Raw genomic sequence first — 24,114 nt, 5'->3', positions numbered from 1 at the left:
TTCTGCTTTGGGGCTGGTACTAACATGTGAGCACTGGAGAGAAAACCAGCTCCTCCTCTACCTGAAAGCACAGTCTACATTGTGTCCCACAGCCCTTGCCAGCCCTCGAAGCCCAAGATGGCCCAGTAGGGTTCCTGAGCACTCTAGGAATCAACTGATTGGTGAATCCAAGAGCAGGGCTTGGAGAAGAGGTAGAGTGTGACTTGTCGGTTGTCAGACGCCACCTTTTAGCTTCCCCATTTCTTTTCTAGAACGTTGACTGTACCTTTACTTAGCTGTGGAAATCTGTGATACAGGAGCTTGTTAAAAATACAGAATCACAGCCCCCCACACTTTAATGAAATCCCCAGGAGGTCCATAGGCAACTTCAAGTTTGAGAATCCCTGCATGAAGTCCTCTGGGCCTGTTTCCTCCCCTGTTAGATGGGGCTGAGGACACCAAACTATGTGTGAAGTTGGCTATGGGTTAGCCAATGAGATGACCCAGGACAACTATGTGCCCGAGCCTTTTTCTTTTTTTTTAAGATTTTATTAATTAATGAGAGAGACAAGCAGAGGGAGAAGCAGGCTTTCCACAGGGAGCTGATGTGAGCTCGATCCCAGGACCCCAGGATAATGACCTGAGCTAAAGGCAGACACTCAACCACTGAGCCACCCAGGTGCCCCGCACCCAAACCTTTTTGTTAAACTTCCAGGAGTTCCGCAAGCCACTTGGTCAGCTGCTGGTAGTTTGAAATTGGGCTGTGATGGAAGTGTTTGCAGGCCCTACAAAATCTGCAGACCCTACAGATCAGGGCTTTCCACTTGTTTTGCAGAGACCCAGGTCACCTGAGCTCCACTCCCATGACCTCAAACTGGTGAAAGCCCATCCCTGCAGGTTTTCAGAAGCAGGCACCAACCAGGGCCCCAGGTTCTGGGTAGCAAAACAGGGGAGGTAAGGGCACCCAAAGACAGGCCTCTCGGAATCACCCAGAGCCTCTCCCTCTGGGCACTCCTCCACAGCTGGAACTCATTAGCATACCCCTCTCCAGTTAAGGCCTCGGAAACCTTGGTCCATTGTCCCACTGCCCAAGGGCCTGCCCTTCTGCGGCAGCAGAGGAATCTGGGGCCCAGCATAGCGCCTCGGGGCCCTGTCCCAGAAATCTTTGAAAACAAATTTTCAAATCATTAAGAAAGTGAAAATGAAAAACAAGGCATGAGAGAGGAGCAAAGGCAGCGGTTGACCAGCGTACTGAACGCACCCTGCGCATTCATGGCACAGCCACTCCCCCAATAAGAAAGAAGCGCTTCCTCCACGCAGCTGTCCGGCCAGCATGGGCCAGAGAGGAACCATGTAGCTGCAGCACATTTGTTCGCTTCCACATCTTTGCGAGTCGATGATCTGTCTCCCGGAGGTACCATAAGCATTTCTGCCAGCCCAAGGTTGCTATGGCGGCTGCATTTGTATTGAATAACAAACTACTATATAAACTTGGGGAAATCTGCATAAATTATATCTGCTCTATGGATCCTCAGCTCTCTAAATTACACACCCTGATGTGTAATTGAAGAAACATGCTTGGACACAGAGCAACGGGGTATGGACGTGTGTTCTGCCAGTAAAGAGGCTTCTCAGGTAGTTTCACCGAGTGGCCTATTTATTTCCCTCTGGCTAAACAGCCATTGATTGCCAGGGCACCTTCCCTGAAAGTATTTTGCAAGCCTCTTCGGACAAAGGCTGTGATGAGGAGCACTTGGTATTCTTCAGATAACATGGAGCACAGCCGAGTAAGCATGTTTCCATTTTGATGCACAGAAATATAATACTCTTCTTTTATGCACATTCAGTCCATATTTGTGTCAAAATGATGTTTTAATATAAAATTAAGCCCCTGAAACTTACCACTATACTGTTTCTCTTTTATCTCTCGCCCCTCTGAGCCACAACATTCCATGGAATCCAGAATTATATTATCACAGCCCAACTTCCTTTTGTTCAGGCAGACCACATTGCAGTTCTCTGAAAATAGTGCAATGTTGCCAGAGCCAAGCTCCTCCCCTCTGGCAACCCCTACCCTTTCTTGGTGTCATAACTTTTCATGAAGAGTTGCAGTGGGACAGAATGTCTATGTGTAGCTTGTTTGCAGCCTTTACGAAAGGGGTTTGAAGACCGCTTCACCCATATGTCATCTCCTCGTGGCTCCTGGCTCTGTCTCAGTCCATGACCAGGATATGACATTTTCACAGAAGCCAGATAGCTACCTTCCAGTTCTCACAGAGCAACACCGTGTTACTCTGCACTTTTTTGTCCCAACATCCAAGATAACACTGAGGCCATGAACGTTTTACTCCCTTCTGGAAATGCAGCCAGCCCCACAATCCATACAAAGGCAACCTCCAGCTGGGAAAGCCACTCTTGTCTCAGAGGTGAACGGAATATGGCGATGAGTCATGAGAGCTTACAAATGGCAAAACCAGGTGTCTGGGTTTCCAGATGATGCTTAAGGATCTCCCTACCATGGCTGGGACTTGAGAGGGCCTGAGCCCCAGCTCCAGCTCCAACTGCAACAGGGCAAGTGTGCAGGCGTTTCTGATTTTCCTGTTGCATTCTTTCAGACAGCCAGCTTTTACAGAGGATAGCCACATGATCTGAGCCTGAGATTTCACTTGGCCGTAAGCCACCACCACTAACACATGTCTGAGGACTCACAGCTGCTCCACTAGTGGGCTTCCAGCACCTCCACTGTAGATATGAGCTTTTCAGGCTATGTGATGTCTGCTTCTCCAGCTTCTGGGAGTGAAAGAGAAAAGAATGGATGGACGTGAGCTCCAACAAGTGCCCACTCAAGCACAGGTAGAACATTCCAGAAGCAGGCCAGGCTCAAGCCTACACTGCTAGGCATTAGATAAGTTCTCAGGAGGAGCAGTCTCTGACTACTGACCCCTGCTGGTCCCGATTCCACCCCTCCAATAGCCAGGTCAGCCTCCAAGCCACCAGCAAAAGGAACTTGACTTCGGGACTAATCACTGGTCACCACCAGCAAAGCTTGGGAACATTCTTGAGCCATTTCTCTGACTGTGATACTGTTAATCAATTAGAAGTTTCTAATAATAAGCAAATGATGATGAACCAGGATTGCTCTTTATCATATCATGGTGGCATTTGCTAGCTGGAGTGTCAGCACACTTTCCAGTACATAAGGCTGGCGAACCTTTAGCAGGTAACTTTTGCTCTTCATGACTCAGTTTTCCCATTTGTACAAGGATGAAGTTGGATTAGATGACCTCCAAGTCCACCTCCAGTTCTGATATCTCATGAATCTGGGCTGCACACACTGGCTTTATAGTGAGGCTGCCCCAGATTGCCATCAGAAGGTGCCCTCTCTTTTTGCCACGTTCCCACCTCAGACCAACTTGCTATGATTCAAGAGAAGACTCAACAAATAGGCCAGTGGCAGCCAAAAAGCAGCAAGCACAGCCCACACAGCAAGAACATTTGCCACCACATGGTATTTTCTCAGCTAAACAGATTCCAGACACATCTGCACAGCACCTAAGACACAAATCGACAAGCAAACACACAGACTTTATGGGTGGCCCTCTCAAGATGTTGAAAAGAACTCTAGGATATAAAATCACCAGGTCTATCTCCACTCCTACCCCCCTAAAAGGCACGGGATCCCTTTAACACCAGACCCCGCCTTGCTTGCAACAATGCACCAGCCCAGTCTTTAGACAGCTTGTACCCTAAAATCAGCTCAGTTCTGCCCCCTAGGTCCTACATCTCTTTGGTCCCAGGCTAGGGTACAAATTCTTTCCTAGCTAAAGCCTCTCTAAAACAGCAGTGGTGTAGGGCCCACATAAAAGGAGCAAAGATCTAGACTCTACTTCTGGCATGTCACTCATACACCGGCTAACCTTTAGCAGGTCACTCTTGTTCTCTGTGGTTCTGTGTTGTAGGACGTGCCTCAGGCACAAAGGAGGAGCATATGAACCCTGGCCTTGAAGTTACAAGTCTGGGGTTCTAGTTCCACTTTGGCCACTTACTAGCTGGGGTTGTCCAATTTGTTCAGATGGCAAAGGACTTGGAAGTCATGGGGACCTTTGTGAAGCACTGTAAAATAGTGACAACTATTTTTTGGCAGCAAAATCTTTGGGATTTATTGTATGTGTACATGTCTTTATATCAAAATAATAATAATAACAACAACAATAATATCACTACCTGAAACACTGCTAAGAAATTACATATTATTTCTGAATTTTCTATTCTACTCATATGCTGACCTCTTGCTCATTTTGTCATCACAAGAAAACATCTGGACAAGGCCTAATGTGGTCCATTCCCCCTACCCACCCCATCACCAGTCTCCCACTCACTATGCCAGCCATTCTGGCTTTCTTTGAGTTCCTAGAACATTCTAACATGTTCCCTCCTCAGGGTCTTTGCACTTGCTGCTCTCTCTCGGACTGGAATTATCCTCCCTCTCACTTTCTTCAGGTCAAATGTCAACTTCTCAGTAGGGTTCTCCCTGGCTTTCCCACCAAATATCCCAAACCCCATCCAACTTCCTATCCCCTTAACCTGTTTGCTCATTTCTTTTTCCCCTTAGCCCTTGTCATTGACATGCCATCTACTTCACCTATTTATCTTATTTATTTTTTCTCTCCCTCACTGGAAAGTTCCTAGTGCCAAGAACATTGCCTGGTACAGAGAAGGCACTCAGAAGCTCTGTGGTTTTTTAAAAAAAATATTTTATTTATTTATTTGAGAAAGAGAGAGGCAGAGATAGTGAGAAAGAGCAGAGTAGGGAGGAGATAGAGAAGCAGACTCCCCACTGAGCAGGGAGCCAGATGTGGGGCTCCATCCCAGGACGCCGAGATCATGACCTGAGCTGATGGCAGATGCTTACCAACTGAGCCATCTGGGTGCCTCAGAAGCTCTGTTCTGGATGAGGGCACCAAATGTCTAATAATTACTTATGGAAGAAAAAAATTATTATTGAAAAAATATATCAGCAATCTGCAAACTGCAAAAGGCTTCCGTTATTGTCAAAGAGCAGTGACACATCAGTCCAGGTCTAGAAACTCCAGCAATCCTCAGGAGGGGAGTTTGGGGCCCTGGGTAGAAATGTTCTCTCTCCATACTGTGTGCTCTGACTTGGATTGGCTAATCCTGTCAGCCACATTCTCACTCACTAATCTACACTTCTGTGTGGCAACATCCAGTGATATGTCAGAACACAGAGTCCTCTGGAGATAAAAGTAACCACAGAGAATGTTTCCTGAGCACCAGGCTCTGTGCTTGAACACATTTCTGGCACCATCAGCAAAGCTCACAGCTACTCTCTGAGATGAGCTCTGTTTTATCCCTGTTTCTCAAGTGAAAAGACAGACTCACTCAGTGAGCGACGTTGTCTTGCCCAAGTACACATAGCTACAAGTGATGAGGCAAGGTCTCACATTCGGGTCTTAAACCCTCAGCTCCACCTTCCTTCTTTCTTCTCTCTTGTCTTTCTTCCTCCTGCTGTTAAAAGTCCTCTCCCTGGCCCCACCCTCTGATCCTATTGTTGGGGGAGGGATGAAACTACATAGATGTGAACCCTGAGGACATGTTGACAGCAGCCAACAGTCCATTTGTCCCCCTGCACAGGAGTAACAAGGCTGGTGTGAACGGGGAAAAGTCAGACAGGGAAAAAACAAACAAACAAACCTGTGTTCAAATTCTGACTCAGTCTCTACTGGAGCAGATCACAGAATTGAGCCTCGGTTTCCTCAAGTTTAAACAAGAAGGCTACTATCCACTTCACAGCATCGTGTGTGTGTGTGTGTGTGTGTGTGTGTGTGTGTGTGTGTGTGGTGGGGGAGAACTCTGTCTGAGGGAAGGGCTGCTTTTCCCCTGTATTCATTTGCTTTCTTTTACATGAGAGGGATAAAATTTCAAGAAGTTGAGCTGACCTAAAAAAAGTCAGACTTCTTAAAAAAATGAGGAAGATCCAGAAATCCATTATGTTGTAACGAAAAAAGAACACTTCAGAAGTCCCTTCTTTTTGATAAACGACAAATGACCATTCAGATCTAATTGTGTTGACCTTAGAGCAGATTGGCTAATAAAAATTAACATTGTGAAAAGCAGCTCATGTCAATTACAGATGAAAAGAAGAGAATTAAGCCCCATCCAGAATCTTTTCTATGAAAGATATGTTTCAACATTTTTTAAGTTTCATTTTGTTGCCATGGTACCATTATTTTCAACTATTTTCAGTTCTCTTGAAATAGTAGAGTCAAGTACAACCTATGGTGTCCAGTTGTCTTCCCAGGCTTATTTAAGTGCATCATTCCAGGGGCGCCTGGGGGGCTTGGTTAAGTGTCCAACTCTCGATTTCAGCTTAGGTCATGATCTTAGGGTAGTGAGTCCCAAGTTTGGCTCCATGCTGGGCATGGAGCCTGCTTTAGATTCTCTCTCTATCTCTATCTATCTCTATCTCTATCATCTCTATCTCTATCTCTATCTATATCTCTTTCTCTCTCTCCCCCTGCCCTCCCACCCCCCATTAAAAAAAAGAAAAGAAAGAAAAGCATCATTCTAGAAATGCAACTCAATGTTTATAGACATCTGAAGATTAATATTGAAATGAAAATATTTAACAGGGCAACCCCGGTGGCTCAGCAGTTTAGCGCCACCTTTAGCCCAGGATGTGATCCTGGAGACCCGGGATCAAGTCCCACATTGGGTTCCCTGCATGGAGCCTGCTTCTCCCTCTGCCTGTGTCTCTGCCTCTCTCTCTCTCTCTCTGTGTCTGTCATGAATAAATAAATAAAATCTTTAAAAAAAAAGAAAAAAGTATTTAGCAAAATGCCTATCCTTCAAGAATGCCGTAATAATAATGCTTTGAATTTATCCAGTGCTTTTATTCTGAGCAGCCCACAGGGCTCTGCAAGCATTATCTCATTAATCACATAGCACATTCCTAAGCTAGAGTATCATGATGTAGCTGGCTAGTGGTGTCAGCAGTTCCACTCTGGAAACCATACACCATTACTAGAGGAACACTGGAGCAAAACGAAATGATATAAGGGGAAAACGCAATGCGCTGGTCCTGACACTAACCACATTCTCTATCAAAGTGTCTTACCAGGATTACACTCCTATTTTCTGTGTTTCCAATGCAGATATGATGCAAGAATGTTTTCGTTTTCCCAAACCAGTAAGGCCAAGTAGGGTGCACACTGCAGCAAGTTGAGGTCAGGAGGCCCAGGCCCTGTGCAGGCTCTGCCTTTAACTTACTGAATGTCCTACCATGTGTTCTTTTCCTCTCTTGACTGAACTTTCCTTGCCTGGAAAAAGAGAGGGTTGAATGAACCAGCACCTTTTATGCTACTCTGGCAATGAAAATGCCAGCAAATGATGAGACTCTTTTTACTATTCTCTATCAGTTTTCCAGGTAGCTATCTGCCAGATTGCATGGGACCAGTTTCAAAAGTCCCGACTCCCCAGTCGGAGAAGGACAAACATATGGTTTCATTCATTTGGGGAATATAAGAAATAGTGAAAGGGATTATAGGGAAAAGGAGAGAAAATGAGTGGGAAATATCAGTGAGGGTGACAGAACATGAGAGACCCCTAACTCTGGGAAACAAACAAGGGATGGTGGAAGGGGAGGTGGGTGGGGGGACGGGGTGACTGGGTGACAGGCACTGAGGGGGGCACTTGACGGGATGAGCACTGGGAGTTACATTATATGTTGGCAAATCAAACTCCAATAAAAAAAAATATACAAAAAAACCAAAAAGTCCAGACTCCCTTGTTCACAGCAGCATTGTCCACCACAGAGAGTAGGTAGAAGAAACCCAAGTGTCCCTCAACAGATGAATAAAGTGTGGTTTATCCATACAATGGAATACTATTCAGCCTTAAAAAGGAGGGAGATTCTGACACCTGCTATGATGGGGATGAGCCCTGCAGACAATATGCTCAGTGGAATAAGTAGTCACAAGGAATAAATATTTTGTGATCCCATTTATGTGAACTGTCTAAAATGGACAAAGTCATATAGACAAAAAGTGCAATGATGGTCCCCGGGGACTGGTAGTGAATGAAAGCTACTGTGTGATGAGGACCGAGTTTCAGTTTTGCAACATGAAAGAGTTCTGGAGATGGATGGTGCTGCTGGTCGCACAACAATGTGAATGTACTCAGTACCAACTAAAAATGGCAAAGACTGGAGGGTGGGAGGCACCTGGCTGGCTCAGTCAGAGGACGGTATGACTCTTGATCTCGGGGTTGTGAGTTCGAGCCTTACGTTAGACATGGAGATTACTTTTTTTTTTTTTAACAAAAGGAAACAATGGTTAAGATGGTCCTTTTTACATTGTGTATTTTACTACAGTTATCAAAAGAAAAAGAAAAATGTTAAAGTCCCACTGCTAAAACCAGTTTAAAATAGTAGGGCAAGTAAAATTCTTTCCAGATCTGAAGTAGATCTCTGTGAACCTAAAAAAAAAAAGGCATTTTAACCAAGAAGAAAGTGACTCCTTAAATTTCATTTTGTTACTACTGGAAAATCGAGTCAGTGGCTGTGGATAGCGAAGAAAAGCTCTCTTTCTCCATACTATCAAAGTAGGTTTGTGTTAACAGAAAACCGCCCTCCAATGTTGGGTAGAAAAAGCTCTTGGTCAGTGCTGACTTTCTTGCAGAGGGATGGGGACCCAGCAATTGGTTTCACATCTAAGCAACCCCCGTGTCACGTTGGAAGGGCCCAGTGTGAGCCACTTATTTTCTGAAAGTTGTTCTATTAGAAGATAAGGAGAGAAGGGCGGGTAAAAGTGGGTTTGTAATTAAAATACCTGAAGGCTTGGAGGCTGCTGTGGCCTATAGTTATGGTGACACAAGCTTGCTTTGGGGGAACACTTCAGCTAGGAGACAATGGGAGTTGTGCTAGAGCTGCGGCATGCCCTCCTAATCCTTCTGCCTGCACTAGAGGCCAGACAAGACCAAACTCACCTCTGAGTGAAGGCATTGGGGTCCCTTGCCCACGAATCCAGTCAATACTGTCAACCTGAACATAAGGCTCTCTATGGACGCAAGGGACGAACCCAGTACCCAGAATGGCAAACGTAGCTGTGGAGTTTTCTTGTCCGCCATCACCAAATGACAGGACTGAAGCTTTCCCTGTAGTCCTCATCTCTTTTCCCGAGTTGGGAAAAAACTAACAATGCCCACTGCAAACGAAGAAAATGATCAAAAAAGTCCAGGCCTAGTTGTGGTTGGGGTGGAGAAGAGGGATGGTCCATAAGGGAAACTTGAAGAGAATGCAAGGGACAAAGGCGTTTGCCTTTTTCTCAGAGCAGGAGAGGGTCAGGTTCCCAGGGTCTTCAGAGTCAAGCTTCCATGTTGGGAGATGGGTTGACGAAGCGCCCTGTAGTGACTCACTTAGTCCAAGGGGGAAGGCTACAGGTTGCCATGGGAACCTTGCTTCTGTATCTCTCTGACTTAGATGAATTGCAAAAGTTGCCTAGGTGGAGATTTGGTATTAATCAGTAAATATCCTATAGGAGAGGATGGGAAGAATTCTCTTGAGTGGATGCATCAAAACAAAGCTAATTTCTCACTGAAAGCTGACAGTGCGCAGGCTCAACCTCCCTGGACCTCAGTCTCATCATGAAACAAGGATAATTAATCATCCTCTACAGGGTTGTGTCCCGGCCTACCCCACCTCAAAAAAGTAAAGGTGGAAGTACTATGTCCCACCCCAAGGAGTGCTATAGAGCTTCCCCCAGGGATCTTTGTACCTGATTGTCCGTACAGTTACCCAGACAAGCTCATGGATATTTTCTTTCACAGATTCTGAAAGCAGGAGGGAATTCTGACCTTCTTCATTTGATAGATGAAGTTCTGAGGTTAAGTGACTTGCCCAAGTTCACAGAGCTACAAAGTGGTGGAGCTGGGATTCAAACCCAAATCCATCTGACTGCATGTTCGGTGCTCTTTCCTCCCTACCAATTAGGTACAAGAAGAAATGAGCCCGAAAAAGACGCTCCCAAGTTCAGGAAGGAAAAGCTAATTAAAAAAAGAAAATGCCCCTCTTGGCATCTGCACACAAACGCAGCATGGTTGCAGCAGACATTCTCAAGATTTCCAGATCAATGTAACACCATTTTCCTAAAAAGCACGGGATTACTAAAATGGTGGGTGCATTGGATCAAATAAAGCAGAAAAAAAAATCTCTGTAGTTAGCTGGATTCGGCTAGGTAATTTTAAAGACAGTTCCCTCCCCCACCCCTGTTTTGCGGCTTCTGTACTTTGATTAAAAAGAAAGGGTCTCCTTTTAGATATTTGCACATGTCAGGACAATGCCCTCCTAATACCTCCAAAGGCACACAACAAGATCAACTAGAAAATCTGTATAAAATTGCATACAATTGGCTCCATCATAAGAAATGCTTGTTTCATGTGGTTTGTTTTCTTCTTAAATAAATAAAAAGGACCTATCTTTATCCAGCAGCCAGTTTGAGAAACGGACCATCATTGCTTATTCTGTTTTGCTATTTCTCTACACTTTAAAATTTGCCATTCCTTTCCCAGGGCAAATCAAAGGTTTTCTACAAAATCCTTCACGGCTAAAGTAAAGCCTTGGTTATACATCTTTCTATTCTCTGATGATTAGGGCTGTGTTTTTGTTATGGTAAATAAGTATCTCATAGAAGTTCAGAAGGTCTTTTTTAGTAATCGGTTGCAAAGTCTCCGAGGAAAATAGTCTCTTCCTAACCTTTATTTTAGACCTATGCAATTCTTTTCTCCAGGAATCCTTGCACCAAGTAGCACAAGATAAGCTTTGTAACAAAATTGGATGAGTTGGGACTAACTCTTAAGTAAATGAGTGGCCTTTTCAAGAAGATACTCTTGTTGGAGGAGAAAGATGTTCTGCACAATTAATGTTTGCAAGAGGGTCATTGAGTAGGTCACATTTTAACTGGTGGCAATATATCACTCAACATCCAATGGCAAGCTGATGAAAGCATTTGATTGGCCTCAGCCATATGAACCCAAAGCCAGGAATTTCTGAACCTTTGCAAGGAGAGAGGAACAGTGGGGGACAGCCTCTAAAACAGCTGTAAAATGTAGCAGCCAGCAATTCCACCCTTTTAAAACGGAGAGCCAGGGGAGCAAGTCCCTTTCGGCCAGCCACCCTTCCTAAGTCTGTTGGCCAAAAGAAGGTTCCCATGCACAGTACCAGAGACTTAAACATTTTAACCTATTCCGGAGCTGAGCTGATTCGAATTGTTCAGAGCCTCAGCGGAGCTGGATCCAGTTAGCCACCCACCCCTTCCCGCTCTCCCCCGCCCCACCACACACACTGACTCTTACAGAAAGCTAAAAATCAGGCCACCATGAGGACACACACTTGCAGGACTTCCGAGCTAGAAGGGAACTTGGATTTCAAGTAGAAACCCTCCTCTCCATTTTTCAGATGAGGAGGCCCCAGCACCCAGAGATGACTTGCCAAAGTGCACACAGGCTCCCTGCTAACTCCAGATGTTTACTACATGGGCCAGTTTTTGGTCTCATTTCCGAAAGAAATATGCCAAGACTTTGGGTTGGATGTTATAACGGATTCTGTCTACCCACATCATAGTTCAGTTTCGAGGAGTTGCATGAAAGCAAAGCCCTTGGCACTCCCCCAACCCCAATCTCCACCTCCCTCCCCACCCCCACCCTCACCTCGGAATCCCCAGTTTAACAGTTCCTGTTTTCTCACTCTGCCCTTCCAGCTTTCACTGTCTCCTCCCCTCTGTAAGGGTAGGTCCGATTACTTGGTAGCCCACTTAGCATAGCAAAGAGCCGCAGTCCAGAAATGTTGTGTGGAGAATCCAGAGGGCCCCCAGTTGATGCTTTGTTCCTCTCAGCTGTGCTTATTTCCCAAGCAAAGCTGCCCTCCCCACTGCTGTGGCTTCCCCCAGGGTGGGGGGTAGGCCTGTGTATACTCTTGTTACATAATTTTGCATTGTACACCCCAAGGTTAAAAAAAATTGTAATGAAGGCGAAAGCCTCCACCTCTCACTCCATTTCCTTCGCTGGAAAAGCGGGCATCATCCTCCAGGCTGTTCTGTGAATTGGGCCTTGCCCAGGACAATAGGCTTCTGAGGACAAGGTGATTAGACCGGCAGCACAGTGTGTTTGATTAGCGCCAACCAGTTCTTTGTAGAGTGACAATATCAGGCCATACAGTAACAAGATCACGTCTTTTGATTTGGGTCCGCTCCCTCTGTTGATACGATCCATTATCCTGTTTGCCTTTCTTACTACACCAAGGCATTGCACCAAGGGCTTCAAGGATTTTTTTCCTGTAATAACCTCCAAATCCCTCAGCACCTGCCTTCTGCCAAAGAACCTCCCTCTTCTCTCGGTGCTTTCCTTTGTCCTTTCAACGTGACTTTGAATAGTTAGGTAAAGCTACACTCCCATCCCAAGGAAAAAGAAAACTGGGGTGGCAACTGGAGGGCCTCATATTTAATACGAAACAAAATTAGGCAGAGCGATTGAGTCATGTTTGCTTAACCCTTTCTCTGCTGCCCCTCTTTTCTGGCACTGAAATGATTGGATGCAGAAAGGAGGACAAAGTGGGGGCAGCAACCAAGAGATTTGCTAATACGATTTGCCTTCACAGAGCCAATTACCATAATCAAGTCTTTATTTTTTTAAAAGACTTATTAATTTCTTTTGAGGGGGGAGGCAGAGGGAGAGAGAGTCTCAAGCAGACTCCGAGCCCAGGGCAGAGCCTGACGTGGGCCTCAATCTCACGACCCTGAGATCACGACCTGAGCCAAAATGGAGAATCAATCACCTAACCCACTGTGCCACCCAGGCACCCCCATAATTGAGTTTCTAAAAACACACCGAGAGGCCCCTAGATCACCTGATTTCTAAAGCAGAAGGGCGCACCCACCCAGAATCTGTCCAAATCCCCATGGTAAATCACACAAGATGAATGGAATCCCTTGGATTTTAAAGGGATTTTTAATCCCTTCCCAACTTTGAAAAAAAGTGTTCACATTTGAAGGTGCTCACACTGGGAAACATTTCACATCCAGGAACTTCCAAAGACTATCTGCCCAAGGAACAAAAAACCCTCTATGAGCCCATTCATTGCATTTGCAGATAGAACTGGCTCGCTGATAAGGGCCTAGAGAGTACCCAGCGCTGAGACTGAATTCACCTAACGCTGTCATCTTGCTTCCCGCCACCCCCACCCCTTCCCTGGCATCCTATTTATGTTTATGCAGGAGACTCCTGCTTAATTACGTTTCATCCCAATTTGGACTGTAAATAGAAGGCAAATTAATAATTTAGGAGAAAAAAAGACCTGGGCCCTTTTCTCCTGCCTTCATTCCTAGGTCAGCCGGCTGATTTCTGAATTAGTGCTTGAGCGGCCTGAATAGCAGAGAATGAATGTTTGACTAAATCCTCTAAGTATGAAAGCTCTTCACACCATTTGGTCTTGAACTGATCCAATAGCGAGGTGTAACCACTAGTGACAATAAAGCGCCATCTGGCAAAGTGAACTCTAGGCAAACAATGACAAGCAGAAGTGAAAAGAATTGCAATGATTTCCACAAACATGTGAAATACTATAAACTGTGGGACTTAGCAGCTTCCTCTCGAGGCAAGTAAACAAATGCATCACTCCGGCGGCGGTGCTGATGGGGGGGAGCTCCATCTCGGGGGTGGAGGGGGGTGGGGAGCAGGCTGGGCCCCATTTACATTGAGCTAGGGACAAAAATGTATGCAGATTGGCAAACAAAAAAATATATAAGCACTACTAACCAGACGTCACTTTTCCTACGCTCTTTACTGTCAGGGTGATGTACTGGAAGTCTTTATTTCTTTCAGCCTGGGCCTCTCGGTGCCTCATTCTAGCTTCCAGCCTGTTCTCAGGCCTTTCTCATCACCTGCTGAGGCCTTGATCACCGACAGAGCAGACGAGCAGCAGGGGGACAATTAGAGAGGAGTTCAGACTTTGATCATTTGACCATATGTGAATACAACAGCTGACCACATGTTTTAAAAGACAACTAACTTAAATGTATTTTAAAAAATCACAAAGCAAGCATAGATACTGAAATTTACATTTTAATTACCTGGCACAAAGCTACATTCAACTTTTTCAAAATATTTAATATGGAAAAATACATCTTGCTCCTTCAAGATAGGAAAGGAAAGCACTTTTCTGTGATTCCTCCCCAACCCCCCACCTCCACCCCTGCTCCCCCCCCAGAACATTTAACCACAGTAGATGGTGAAGAATTCTGTGCCGCAGATTTCAAAAGGCACGTTCAAAGCTGCCCAAAGTTGGGTACGATTACTAAAGGTACATGAAGCTGAAAGGAGATGCAATTATTTCTTTCTGAAACATGATTTTTTTAGAGCAAATATCAATCCAGCACATACATATAGCATCAACTACAGTTGGGGTTGGTTTTGTTTTGTTTTGCATTTTGTTTTTACAGGAGAGGGACACATTCAGTGGTTTAGCCTCCCTTCCCAACTTCTTTAAAATGGCTATTACAAGATTCTAAAATGTATATTCTAAAATACGTGAGAATGAAAGACCTTTGTTGGCAATAAAATTGAACTATGTACTACTTGGTTGGCTAGAAGATAGTCTCATTCCCGTGAACCAAGGTTTATTCATGGTTAATACTATCAAAACATTGTCACTTCTGTTCTGGATCTCTTTCAACTATCAAAGCTGAACCGATTTCAGCCTGGCTCGCAGAAATGTGGATGTACACTACCCAGCTTAGAACCCTTTTTGGAGTTTTTGTATGCAATTGATGATTTATCGGTGGCTTCTGGAGATATAGGGCACTCCTTATCTTCTCCACCTACTAGATAATTAACATATTCATGAAATGGTTATTTACTCTCAAATAGGAGGATAATAGAAAAATAACACTAATTGTTTTGACAGCAGTTTACTCAAGAGTTATCTGGGGGAACAAATGTCTCCTTTGTAGTGTTAGGAAGACAAGCATTTATCTATGTATTAAGCTTATTTTTCTTCTTATAGTAGACAGACCAAAGCAATCTTGGGTGGGGGGAAAAAATCTAGAAGAAAGAATTTAGGTGAAATTTCATCTGACAGTCCCCCAAATATTTTGATAGCCTGTTTATTTCTTCAGTTGTTAGGGGGATTAGCAATGTGACATACATTTTAATGGCTCTATAAGCTAAAGTATTTATTCATTATCTGTGTGCCTTTGTATTTTTAAAGTACATATTACCTTTTAATTTTTTTATAATAAATTTATTTTTATTGGTGTTCAATTTACCAACATACAGAATAACACCCAGTGCTCATCCCGTCAAGTGCCCCCCTCAGTGCCCGTCACCCATTCACCCCCTTCCCCCGCCCTCCTCCCCTTGCACCACCCCTAGTTCGTTTCCCAGAGTTCTGTCTCCCTTTCTGATATTTCCCACACATTTCTTCTCCCTTCCCTTATATTCCCTTTCACTATTATTTATATTCCCCAAATGAATGAGAACATACAATGTTTGTCCTTCTCCGATTGACTTACTTCACTCAGCATAATAACCTTTTAATTTGAAAAAAAAGCTCACCTTGTTTTATTTTACTTTAGTACCATATTAAATCTAACTGGTTTATATCCATGATCAGATGGGTGCCAAGCATGCAAATTCTTATTTTAGGGCACAATGCGTTTTCACTTTATGGGAGTTCATCGTTAATAAAGACTTTGAAACAAAAGTGCCTTAGAGTCACAATTCTTGCTTCAGTATAAGTGTCTGAGCTTTAAGAGGAGCCTCGGTGTCCAACGAAAGATGAATGGATAAAGAAGATGTGGTTTATGTATACAATGGAATATTACTCAGCTATTAGAAATGACAAATACCCACCATTTGCTTCAACGTGGATGGAACTGGAGGGTATTATGCTGAGTGAAGTAAGTCAGTCGGAGAAGGACAAACATTATATGTTCTCATTCATTTGGGGAATATAAATAATAGTGAAAGGGAAAACAAGGGAAGGGAGAAGAAATGTGTGGGAAATATCAGAAAGGGAGACAGAACGTAAAGACTGCTAACTCTGGGAAACGAACTAGGGGTGGTAGAAGGGGAGGAGGGCGGGGGGTGGGAGTGAATGGGTGACGGGCACTGGGTGTTATTCTGTATGTTAGTAAATTGAACACCAATAAAAAAAATAAATAAATAAAAAAAAAAAAAAAAAAAAAAGAGCTCCTTCAGCTCCAAGGAATCCCCGTTCTCGATAACTCTATTTCTTTACTTACTCAACCCTTCCCAGTTGTGTGGAGAGACAGGTGAATAAACCTTCAAATTTTACCTCCAATGTGCCAGGCATTTCGCAGATACTGTCTCCTTTAATCCTTACAACCATGGTGGAAAGTAAGCCTTTTTATCTCCACTTTGTAGATGAAGAGACAGGCCCACAGAAGCAAGGCCAGGTCCCTTGCTGCAACAAGCCTCCCAGCTGGGAAGTTGTAGAACCGAGGCCTATCACCAGATAGGAATTCTCATTACTTACTATACAACACTCCCTCCCAGAAAGATAATGGGTATCAGAAGATTAAATCCCTAGTCCCACTTTATCACTGATTTCCTGGGACAAATCCTCTACCTCAATTTCCTTAACCCATATAGGTATTGTAACTCTGGGATCCTATCACCTACTTCATTATGGACAGAGACAAAATCAGAAGGGCAACAGTCAACAAAAGGCAAAGCATACGGTTCTTCCAAGATGAGAGGAGAGACGTCATCCTTGCAGGTGGCAAGAGCGTGGAACCACCCTTTCTGAATACAGAATAGCATTTGGTGGTCAAACTGTGCTGTTAGAACAAACCACGTCAACTATGGCAGCATTCTTTGATGACATTTATTTTTTTTTAAGATTTTATTTATTCATGAGAGACACAGAGAGATAAAGAGAGAGAGGCAGAGACATAGGCAGAGGGCGAAGCAGGCTCCATGCCAGGAGCCTGATGTGGGACTCGATCCGGAGTCTCCAGGATCAGGCCCCGGGCCAAAGGCGGCGCTAAACCGCTGAGCCACCCAGGCTGCCCCTTTGATGACATTTCTTTCCTTTTTTTATTTTATTTATGATAGTCAGAGAGAGAGAGAGAGAGGCAGAGACACAGGCAGAGGGAGAAGCAGGCTCCATGCACCAGGAGCCCGACGTGGGACTCGATCCCGGGTCTCCAGGATAGCGCCCTGGGTCAAAGGCAGGCGCCAAACCGCGGCGCCACCCAAGGATCCCTGATGACATTTCTTAAGGTTGAAAGACTTTTCCACAGAGTGGGAAAATTTCGGGAAAAAAAATTCAATAGCTTCTTTTGAACTGAAATAGAATCTGTGGAGAAAGAAAATCCTACAAAGGGAAAGAAATTGAACCCTGCAAACATGCTTTATTTTAGCTTCGTATGGACGCAACACTTTTTTAAAAAAGATTTTATTTATTTATTGTGAGAAACAGAGAGAAAGGCAGAGACACAGGCAGAGGGAGAAGCAGGCTTCCTGTGGGGAGCCGGATGCGGGACTCGATCCGAGGACCCCAGGATCATGATCTGAGCCAAAGGCAGACGCTCAACCACTGAGCCACCCAGGCATTCCTGGACTCAACACTTTTAAAGTGAACACAGAAAATCAGCAAGATCTCAACCTAAGCTAGGAATCCATGACAAGCATGAGGTGACTTCCCAGAACATCCATTTTAAACCAAGATTTCAATGAGAAATTGTTTTAGGTGTTGGGACGCACAGAAATAGTCTCCATGTGCCAAACAGTGGGATGATCCCAGGCAAAGGAAACTGGGGGAGCCTAAAAATTGGGGGTGCCCGGTAAGAAAGGAGGCCGACAGCTCTACAGATGCAGATTGTGAGCATCTTGAGGGATTGCTGTAATCGTGCAATATTCCCATTTGTTATTTGTGTCTTTTGTTTGTCTACCTTTCTTTTGTCATTGGCTGGAAGATCCTTCCAGCTTTATTCTGCCACAGTTCAGAGGCCTAGAGTCCCCTGAAGATCTGAAGAAGGTTATGAAACCTCCTTCCACCCTTCCCCTTGCACGGAAACACAAACCATTGGCATGAAATTTCCACGAGTCTGCCATCTGCCCAGGAACCCCAGGTGATGGTAGCATACTTAAAACGAACAAAGATACCAATGCACCACCATTTTCAACTATCGGATTGGCAAGGAGTAATAAAAGGCTTGGGGCACCTGTGTGGCTCAATGGTTGAGCGTCTGCCTTTGGCCCAGGGTGTGATCCTGGAGTCCCGGGATCAGGTCCCACATTGGGCTCCCTACATGGAGCCTGCTTCTCCCTCTGCCTGTGTCTCTGCCTCTCTCTGTGTCTCTCATGAATAAATAAATAAAATCTTTTAAAAAATAAAAATAAAAGGCTCAGCAATTCCCAGTGGACTTAAAGAATCCAGTTCACAGACCGCTGGTGTCAGTACCTATTATTGGTGACAACCCTCTGGAGTCTTTAAACGCACATAATCTTTTTTTTTAAAACGCACATAATCTTTGACCAAACATTATCCAGGGCTGAAAAGGGATGCCAATGTCTGTTAGTAGGAGGAGGACTGATCCAACAAAGGCAGGACTATCCATACTTCTGGTGATGATGTACATCTCGTTGTTAAATAAAGTCACTGTCCCGTCTCCCTGGAGTCACCCTGGTGAGTGGCTGTGGGGATGCAGGAGTTGGAGTCCCTAAAAAGGGTTTAAACTGTGACTTACCTAATGGGCCTTCATATAAGGCAATTAGTGAGACAATGAGGACGCCTGTGGGGCAGTCCTAAAGGGCTGTACTATTAGGATATTTCAATAGTGGTTTTTAATCTTTTGGGGTTCAAAGACTCCTTTGAAAATCTAATGAGAGCTAAGGACTCATTCTATAGAAAATGCACATATGCACACATTTTGCATATAAGCTCTGGGGATTCTTGAGCCCCTCCTGAAGTGGATTCGTGGACACCAGGTGAATCCCTGCCTTAGGCTTCAAACAAAAGAGAAGTTCTTTTGAGGAAGATCTGGGGCAGTGAGGAAGCAACTCTAAGTAGCTGAGGGCAGAGAATCCCACGTCTGGGCACACTACTTTTCTTTTAATTCCCGATTTCAGACCTCTAATGAATCCTCAGGCATTGCACAGAAATCCTACTATATTTCTTTAGAAATCGTTCCTAGTTTCCAAGACAGCTCTTTCACGCCTATTCCTACCTCCTACGCTCCCTTGGCTCGATGGAGACAAAAAAAGCCTCTTTCTATTACCAACCTGCAAACCAAACTACACTTAGCCCCCATTTCTTCCTCTAGCTATGACTTAGGAAATGTCTCTCTTCTCTGAGGCCCAGCCTGCCACTTGGGCTTCTGGATTTCTTTCTCACCTGCCTTTCCCAAGGTCTCCTGTTGAAGTCACAATAAAATCAAACCTCTGCCAAGGCATACAAGGGCAGCACATGATCTGATTTAAGTTTCAGAGACAACACGTTTGTTGCGATGCATAAATCTGAATCGAGGGAGGGACAAGAGGGAAAGCCAAGAGACTGGAGATTTGTTGAGTACCAGGCACTTGGTGCTGGGGACAAAGTGACCAACCGAACCAAAGCATTGTCTCGTGCAGCTTCCAGTTGAATGGAAAAGGGAAGGTGTGAAGTAAATGGGGCTTTCAAGACTCAAGGTTACCTAACTTATATAGAATCCAGCGCAGGAGGTGAACCAAATCATAGGCTCCACCCTCTCCCTGAAAACATTTCTGTGACGATTATCACAGATGGATGTTCTGAAAAAGTTGCACAGCTTAGGGTTTGTTTAGTTCAGGGGTTCCATGAAAACATGACCTCCATGACTTTTATTTAAAAAATCATGACAAAAAAAAATCATGACAAGCAAAATTTTTTGAAAGGTGAGCAAAAGAAAAACCTGAAAGGAAATGTACTAAAATGGTGTTTGAAGTTATGTTTAGAAGCCAAGATTATAAGAGATTGTACAATTTATTTACTATTTTACATGTTTTCTAAAGTGTTTTTCCCTTTAATAATTTTGAAAAAGCTAAAAGTATTCCATGTAGAAACACCAAAAATGCTATTAAAATATTGTCAAGTGAAAGGTTATAAATCGAGGTATAGCATGATTGCAAAGTGTAGCTGTATGCAGGTAGATAAAGATTTGCAGAGTGATAAGGAGAAATGAAATGAGCCATGCTGGGTTTTGGATGAGAATATGTGGTTGGGCAAGTTTCTTAAAATCTCTGTGTCTCTTTTTTCCCATCTGTAAATTGGCAATAATAATTGTCTCTACCTCATAAGGTTAATGTGGCAATTAAGTGACATAATACATGTAAAGTGCTTAGGGACAGAGGAGTTTTTAGGGCAATAAAACTGTTCTGCACACTACTATAATGGTGGATACATGACATCATATATTTGCCAAAACTCATGGAATGTACCGTGCCAAGAGAAAACCCTAATGTAAACCATGGACTTTGGATAATAATGATGTATTAATGGAAGTTCATGGATTGTTACAAATACACCACTCTTGTGGGGGGTTGTTGATAATGCAGGAGGCTGGACCTGGTGGGGGTGGGGCAGGCGTAAATTGGAACTCTCTGTACCTTCCCCTCAATTTTGCTGTGAATGTAAAAAGACTCTAAAAAATAAAGTCTATTTAAAAGGGCTTAGTGCTGCAAGAATATGCAATGGAAAAAAAGACAGCCTCTTCCAGCTAGGAAAACTGGACAGCTACACGCAAAAGAATGAAACTGGATCACTTTCTCACAGCAGACACAAAAATAAACTTGGACTGGATTAAGGACCTAAACATGACACCTGAAACCATAAAAGTCCTAGAAAAGAGTACAAGCAGGCAGTAATGTCTCTGATACTGTCCTAACAGCATTTTTCTAGATATAACTCCAGTGGCAAGGAAAACAAGCAAAAATAAACGATTGGGACTACATCAAGATAAAAAGTTTCTGCACAGCAAATGAAACAATCAACAAAACTAAAAGGCAACTTACTGATATTTGCAAATGACATATTCCATAAAGGGTTAGTGTCCAAAATATATAAAGAAAGAGAAAAAATATATATATAAAGAACTTAACTTATATAACTCAACACCAAAAAACTCCATGCAAATAATTCAATTAAAAATGAGCAGAAGACGTGAACAGACATTTCTCCAAAGAGGACATGCAAATGGCCAACAGACACATGAAAAGATACTCAATACCATTCATCATCAAAGAAATGCAAATACAAACCATAACCTGTCAAATAACTCAAATAAAAAAAATAAAAAACAAGAAACAGCAAGTATTGGCAAGGATGTGGAGGAAAGGGAAATTTTGGGCGCTGTTGGTGGGAATGCAGACTGGTACAATCACTGTGAAAGACAGTACGGAAGCTCCTCAAAAAACTAAAAACAGAACTACCCTATGATTCAGCAATTTAACTACTAGGTATTTACCCAAAGATTATGAAAACACTAATTCAAAAGGATATATGCTGGAGACCCTGGGAGGCACAGTCAGTTAAGTGTGTGGCACTTGGTTTTGGCTCAGGTCACGATCTCAGGGTCGTGAGATCAAACCCTCCATCAGGCTCAGCCTGGAGTCTGCTTGAGACTCTTTCTCCCTTTCCTTCTACCCCTCCCCCCTGCTCTTTCCCTAGCTCTCTCTTTGAAATAAATAAATAAATCTTTAAAAATAAGTAAATAAAATCATCCTCATTATTAAAAAAGGACATATGCATCCCTATGTTTACAGCAGCATCATATACAATAGCTAAATTATGGAAGCAGCCCAAATGTCCATCTACAGATAAAGAGGATAAAGAGGTGGTATAGGGGTGCCTAGTAGGCTCAGTTGGTGGAGCATAGGACTCTTGCTCTCAGTCATGAGTTGAAGCCCCACTTTGGGCATTGAGCTTACTTAAAAAACAAAGGTGAGATACATATATATATATATGTATCTCACCTTTGTTTTTATATTATTCAGCCATAAAAAAGAATGAAACTCTCAAAAAAGAGAGTATAATTCTAAGTGAAATAAATCAGAGAAAGATAAACCCCATATGATTTCACCCATATGTGGAAATTAAGAAACAAAACAGTTAAATTAAGAAAGAGAAAAAAAAAAACAAAGAGAGAGAAACCAAGAAACAGACTCTGAAGTATAGCAAATCCACTGATGGTTACAGGAGCTGGGACGGTATGAAATAGGTGATGGGGATGAAGGAGGGCACTTGTCATGATGAGCACCAGGTAATATATGGAATTGCTGAATTACTATATCGTACACCTGAAACTCATATAATAGTGTATGTTAATTACACTGGAATTAAAATTTTAAAGATTTTATGTATTTATTCATGAGAGATACAGAGAGAGAGAGATAGAGGCAGAGACATAGGCAGAGGGAGAAGCAGGCTCCTCTCAGGGAGCCTGATGCAGGACTCAATCCCAGGACCCCAGAATCATAACCTGAGCAAAAGGCAGATGCTCAACCACTAAGCCACCCAGGAGTCCCAAATTTAAAACAAATTTTAATAAAAATAAAAAGTAAGCATAACTTTTGACCTCGAAAAAGTAAGGGCTCAGTTCCCTGGCACATAGGAAGCATTCAGTAAATGTTAGTGATTATTTGATTACCATGGTTATAATATGCTCATGGTCCGGGGAGGTGTTCGCTAAGTGTGACTGGTGAATAGTTGCCACTATGGTTACTTTCTTCCCCTTTAGACTTCGGTGTTGAGCTTCAGACTTGATCATCCAGAAGGAATTCCCACTAAACCACCCACTTCATCCTCTCCATTGTGTGTTTGCGGCCCCAAGGTGTCCAGCAATTGTTTCTTGCAGCATTCCCCATTGTGTTATCGATTTTCCTGGCTAGCTCCTCCCTACCACTCTGTTATAAGTCGCCCCGGGACAGTGATACTCCTCATTCCTCTCTGGATCCCCAGTTCCTGACTCAAAATCTGGCACCAAAGAAGAGTCAAAAAAAGTTTCCATTCAATGAATAAATGAATTTGAAATGAACAAATGAAAGAATAGCAAGACGGGTCACAGCACATTCTGTTGACTTCCTCTGGGCACAATCTGAACAGTGCTGGTATTTCTGGCTTAGTGGCCCCCTTCATTCCCCACACTCTGTTAATGGATAAATCACCATCAAAGCATTGCAGAGGGGGGCCCTTTGCTAGTGGGTAGAGTGTTTTATTTTGCACTTCACAAAAAGCAGGAAGACTATTTTTGGAATTTGTGCTTATGCGCCCAGATTTTGAACTCCTTCTGCTCTTCACACCACATGGGGCAGCCCTGAGACCAGGGTGTTAGAGTGAGCAGCCTCCTTCGGAGCCCTTCTCTCGATGAGACTGTCATTATTAGGCTTACCATGGGGCACTGTGCAGAACCAAAACAAACTCCGCTATGTTTCTCAAGGAAATGATCTGTATTATTTACCGCTTAAGCCTACCCTTACCAGTGAGAGTCCCAGAAAAAAAGATGAAGACTTTCATGCTTCTCTCCCTCCCTACCCCCCTTTCCCATTCTCACACACAACATTACACGCAGACATGCAAATTTATGCCTATCTGTATATGCATGTACATGTTATGCAACCATACCACAGTATCTGAACTCAGGATTATCTTTTTCTTGTCTCTATTTTGCAATATTTTGTATTTCTGAATATTTCCATTATAAGAGAGCTTTGATCAAAATAAAAGAGAATTTGATACAGGATATACAGAAGGAGAAGAGCCACTGTAGACAGGTAGGCCATGGCATGGAGTGTAAATGCATGAAGATTACAAAAAAGAAGGCTCTCTCAGGTCTGTGTCCAAAAACGTAATGAGGGTAATGTAGAGGAGCGCTCCCCAGGAATCGGGAACCGGACAAAAGGAGTTTGACAACTGCGTCTGCAAACTGTTCCGAGCCTCAGTTTCACCATATGGGGATAGTAATACCTACTTCACACGGTTACTGTGAAGATTAAAACACGCAATGTGTTTTATCTAAATTAGAGGTTCTCAAACTTTTTGAATTTGAGAATATCTTTTGAATATTGAATATTTCATAGATTCCCTGC

Source organism: Canis lupus, chromosome X (assembly GCF_003254725.2).
Source record: "Canis lupus dingo isolate Sandy chromosome X, ASM325472v2, whole genome shotgun sequence".
NCBI lineage: Eukaryota > Metazoa > Chordata > Mammalia > Carnivora > Canidae > Canis > Canis lupus.
Note: the sequence above shows the minus strand (reverse complement) of the source record.